The sequence below is a fragment of the Trichomycterus rosablanca genome, chromosome 13 (genome assembly GCF_030014385.1).
Source record: "Trichomycterus rosablanca isolate fTriRos1 chromosome 13, fTriRos1.hap1, whole genome shotgun sequence".
NCBI classification, from domain to species: domain Eukaryota; kingdom Metazoa; phylum Chordata; class Actinopteri; order Siluriformes; family Trichomycteridae; genus Trichomycterus; species Trichomycterus rosablanca.
In genome coordinates this window covers 16,378,471-16,384,501 of record NC_086000.1, presented here as the reverse complement: position 1 = coordinate 16,384,501, position 6,031 = coordinate 16,378,471, and positions in this window count along the sequence as shown.

Genomic DNA, 6,031 nt, shown 5'->3' with positions numbered 1-6,031 from the left:
TTTAGTAAGTTTTCTATTGGCCATCATCACCCTAGGCTGCTCATTAGAGGTTTTTGGACCTGGATCATGTAAAGCTGCTTTTCACTGTTAACACCTCTAAACAAATCAATTTAACTTGAATAATTTGTCCTCTATGCTCCCATAGCTACAATCGGAACATTAGTGCCAAGTTTTAGATAAAAACGTAGACACTACTCCCTAATGTTCTACTTTCTATAATACCGATTCTTGTTTGAATAGTAAGTATGTGGTGCTTGATAATACAAATAATGCGCTATATATTCTGTATTAGACCTTTATTAAAATATCATTTCTATACATTGCACTATGTAGTGAATTTGTTGTGGTTTCTGACGCGCAGGCTGTCAGTGCAAATCGGATTAGATGTAATCGAACTTGTAATTACTGTACTGGTTTTTAGTGAGTCATTTCAATCGGCTCAATACACAAGTAAGAGTCGGCTCTTTCGTCTCCCAAACGACTCTGTTTTTGGTAGCGTTGCCAATCAATGTAATCAACTAACAAGGATAAATATAAAAAAGAACCCAGTTTCAGCAATTATTTAGTAAATTGTGGTACAGGAGCTTTCCTGCCTTTGGTAGGTTTGGTACATTTTTTATAAAAGGCTTGCACAGACTTAGAAATTTGTAGAGGACTGTTATCAATATTAAAGTAGATATTAAAAAGCAATAGAAGATACATTTTCTTATTATAAAATCTTTCTCAGTTATAGCAAGCCTTCTAATAGCCCATGTGGGTACCATGTGGTCCATGTAATTGTTTGTTTGTTTATTAGAATTTTAACGTCATGTTTTACACTTTGGTTACATTCATGACAGGAACGGTAGTTTCTCATTACACAAGATTTATCAGTTCACAAGGTTATATCAAACACAGTCCTAGACAATTTTGTATCTCCAATTCACCTCATTTGCATGTCTTTGGACTGTTGGAGGAAACCGGAGCACCCGGAGGAAACCCACGCGGACACGGGGAGAACATGCAAACTCCACACAGAAAGGACCCAGACCGCCCCATCTGGGGATCGAACCCAGGACCTTCTTGCTGTGAGGCAACAGTGCTACCCACTTAGCCACCGTGCCGCCACCCATGTAATTGTATAAACTCACTAAGATCACATGCTTAAACCGTACCATGGGCATGGTCACTGGGTTTTTATTATGATGGTCCACAGTTGTTTATTTTTGTCTTTAGAATAGAATAGAATAGAATCTTTATTGTCACTATACACAAGTACAATGAAATTTCGAGTGGCATCTCTCCTTTTTATAACCTTTTCACATTTAGTCAGCAGGGACACAAGAAAGTGGAACTGTGGCCAACATAATATAGAAGTTTGGGTCACTCCTCAATGTCTCATAGCAAGCAGATTGCCACAAGTGGAAAAGCTATTGGTACATATACAAGCAGGTAAATCGGCTCCCAATGCTCTATGTAAAAAGTCTATTCAAGGAGCCGACTCGTTCAGAAACAAAACGTCACTGAGTCGACTCTTATATAGCCAATCAGAGAGGCTGAAAGGAGCTGCTTCGCAAGTGAGGTTTATTTTTGGGGATTCCGCTTATCAACTTCAATGGGCGTTTCTTTAACGGGTGGAGGGGAGGTGTTAGTATTATTTCTGCAGCCAATTTCTATGGTAGGTGCTATTTTAGAGCAGTAATAATAACGCTGTACGTGCAGCAACCTTGTGTTACGTTTGAACATGTAGTACTCGCGGTTTTCTGTTTGACAGAAATGCTAATCAGGGCTGCTGATGGATTAGTGGAACTCTGTTGCTGAATCTGTCGTGGACAGTGCACTCGTTATCTAGCAGCTGCGCTTGGCTTCTTACTGTCAGAAATTCGCTCCTGTCAGAAAAAAATGCCGTTTTCAGAGGAAGCTTTATCCGGAGCGGACATGGTTACTGTAAAACATGAGCTTAAAAACGGTAAGTCATTGATAAAAGAGACATGTTTATAAGCTCGTTCTCGTGTGCTAGCTTTACCCGCCATCTGTCTGAACTGTCATAGGCAATGTAATACACACAGGGGTCAGCTCATTACCTGAGAAAAATCAATGTTGAAAAAGCGTAAATTTTTTCTTACAATTTATGTATTGTATAAATGTACATATATTGTTTTAACTTCACTATTCAGGCCTTGCAACGAAGAAGTGAAAAACACAGTAGTTATCAGCCATGCAGAGCTTCCTGCGTTACCTGAATATGTGAGGAACTGCTGTTTGCTAAGCTAGCTGCTCCAGTGTGTTTGTTTTGTATGGTGGGTCAACTAGTTTTCTGTTTACTGGAGGTCAAATTACTTACTCATTAGTCTTTCAGTACAATACTGGAACTGGGAATTCAACATTCCCAACTATCTTTCTAACCCCTAACCAACTGGTTACTCTAAGTTTATTTTATTCCATTTTCTTTTTAAAGTATGTGTCCTTATGTGTCCTGTATACAGGGGTGGACGAAATATCCTTAATACTACCAAAAAGCACAAACACTTTACCACCAGACCCTTTTTGACAGCATGTTAACTGAATGAATTCATATATTTAACATGTACTATATGGGATTCCAGGCAACATGAGGCAGCTAACTGAGTTACAGTTGACACACAGTGGGTTTTACCTCTGCAAGTGCATCAGACAAAACTGGAATCACACTTCAAGCTTTAACATTTAATATATGGGATTTCAAAGAAACACGAGGCAGCTAACGGAGTTCCAAAGTTTACAAATAGTGGGTTTTTACCTCTGAAGGTGCATAAACAAAACTGGAGTCACACTCTTAAGTGATGCCAGTGTGTGTCAAACATGAACAACATCAGCCAAAAGAAACATGGGTCACATGTCACAGCTTTACCATCCCACTATCAACACAACAAAGCACGGTGGTAGTGGCGGCAGCATTTTATAAAAATAAGGACTGGGAAACTGGTCAGGGTTGAAAGCAAAATGAATAGAGCCAAATACAATTTGTTTGTTTGTTTATTAGGGTTTTAACATCATGTTTTACACTTTTGGTTACATTCATGACAGGAACGGTAGTTACTCATTACACAAGATTCATCAGTTTACAAGGTTATATCGAACACGGTCATGGACAATTTAGTGTCTCCAATTCACCTCACTTGCATGTCTTTGGACTGTGGGAGGAAACCCATGCGGACATGGGGAGAACATGCACAACTCCACACAGAAATGACCCGGACCGCCCCACCTGGGGATCGAACACAGGACCTTCTTGCTGTGAGGCGACAGTGCTACCCACTTAGCCACCGTGCCGCCCGAGCCAAATACAGGGCATCCCTTAAAATAAAACATGTTTCAGTTGGTAAAAGACTTGAACAACAACCCAAAATATATCAAAACCATTATTACAAAACCAATCACCTAAAAACTGGACAAATCAAAGCCCAGATTTTAATCTTTTAAAGAATCTGTTGCTAATGTTGACAATTGTTTACCGACTATCTCCTTTCAATTTGACAACGAGTAAAGTAATTTTCCCAGGAAGGGCAAAATATCAGGATAAAGATAAACCTACAAGAAGACTTGCAACTGTAATTGCAGCCAAAGATTGTTTGACCAAGTGTTGGGGTGGGGAAGGGGTGAATTCTTATCCAATCAACAAATTTCTGCATTTTTGGTTTAATTTACCTATATTTATGGATGACAAAATATATGACAAAATGACAAAATATATGCAGGACATATCAGTAAGCACCCCTCTACAGAAAAAAAAATTAATGTATTATGTTCACACAATATTGGCTATATGTTTCACAACTCTCCTGAAAATATGTTCTGTAAATAAAATAATAAAAAAAAGATTTGGCTGTAATACATAATATTAAGAAATTAGTTTTCCAAGTGCTGGACCATCAGCTGAAGCTTAAGAAGTTGTATAATGCAACATGACAGTGACCCAACACGTGAATAGAAAAATGATAGGTTTAAAAATGAGAACAATTTTGTTTTTAAAGACCATGACAGTGTCTAGACCCAAATTTAGATGCTGTGACAACTTGATGAGCGCTGTATAGGCAAGAAATTCTAGACCTAAATTTCTCCTATGAATGAGATGATGATTCATTCATGTTGTGATACATTAACATTCAAGTATGGATTTTCTCAGTTGTTACTGCATTTAAAACTAAATTTACTGTTACTTGTAAATCTGCAAATGCAATGTTATTTTATATTTGGTGAACATATAAATAGAAGAATGTATTTCAGATAACATCAGCATAAGCAAACATGACACTCAGTTTATAAACTGACTGCCTTTTACAACAGGACAAGGGTTTTAAAATCTCTGGGTAGACAACCTAAGAAGAAGTGTTGTGCAAGAAAGAATTAGCAAGAAAACCACAATGAAAACACTCCAAGCTGTCATAAAATGTCTAAAAATGTTTGCAAGCTGTGATACCTGTCTTGCAATGCCACAGTTTTATTATTTTTGTTTTGAAAGGCAATTAAATATAACGTAACTGTGAACTACTATTTGAAAAAAACCTCAACTTAAAATTTTCACCTTTAATAATCAATAAAATATGTAATTTGGCTAAGTGTGTCCAAATATTTGCATTCAACTTTGTTAGCAAACCTCAGCAAATGTGTATCATGACAATGTCAGTATTTTTGTATGACCCACATCATTTATTATCAAAGTTTTATAGAACTGCTTAGGCGGACGTCTGGACAGTAGCTATTAACCTTTTAAAAGTGATAGATTGGCGTCCTGTCCGAATGTGTTACTGCATTGTGCAATAAGTACAATTTTCATGAGAAATGAAAGTCAGGACCAACAGAGATCATAAAAGTGCAAACCAGCCGGTTCTGTCTTAAGATGTCTGGAGAGATTGTGCTCTCTTGAGTGATCTCCAGCATGTGGCAAGATATTAAATTTGGCTAAGACAATTTGTATGATTGATGATTATTCCTGGATTATTGTTACTGGGTTCCTGTTAAAATGCAGCCATTTAAAAGCACCCACTAGATATTGCTAATTGTACATCGACAAGGCATAACATTATGACCACTGACAGGTGAAGTGAATAACACTGATTATCTCTTCATCACGGCACCTGTTAGTGAGTGGGATATATTAGGCAGCAAATGAACATTTTATCCTCAAAGTTGATGTGTTAGAAGCAGAAAAAATGAACAAGCGTAAGGATTTGAGTGAGTTTCACAAGTGCCAAATTGTGATGGCTAGACGACTGGGTCAGAGCATCTCCAAAACTGCAGCTCTTGTGGGGTGTTCTCGATCTGTAGTGCTCAGTATTTATCAATGGGAAAGGAAGGAACAGTGGTAAACCGGCGACAGGGTCATGGGCGGCCAAGGCTCATTGATGCACATGGGGAGCGAAGGTTGGCCCGTGTGGTCCAATCCAACAGACAGGCTACTGTAGCTAAAATTGCTGAAGAAGTTAATGCTGGTTCTGATAGAAAGGTGTGAGAATACACAGTGCATCGCAGTTGCAGGGCTGTTTTGGCAGCAAAAGGGGGCCAACACAATAATAGGAAGGTGGTCGTAATGTTATGCCTGATCGGTGTATGTAAGACTATTTCTGCTTTAGTTGGTCCCGGGTACATAAAAGTGCCCTTAAAAGTGTGGTTTAAAGTGGTTAAAACTTAGATGACCAATAATAATTTTATTTGAGTCAAATTAGTAAGCACACAGCAAATGTTCCTGTTTTATTATACGCAATCATGAGCCTATTAAAAAAGAAAGAAAAACATGGGCAACATTAAGTGATGTTATTATGAACCAGTTACATCTGGGTTGCAACTAATTATTGGATGGTGACTGACAGTGACAGAAAGGCTAATTATATTTGTGGTAAAAATCGTGGTAAATGGCATAATGTGACATTTCTGGCTTCTGTTAAATAAATCCTGAAATCCCACTTGTACCCAATACCAATGTGAGTAGCAATTCGCTTGCATTAACTCCTAATGACCTGCTTCACCAGTTTTTCAGTTACTGGACTGGCCGAAGCTGCAGCTGGCTAGTTAG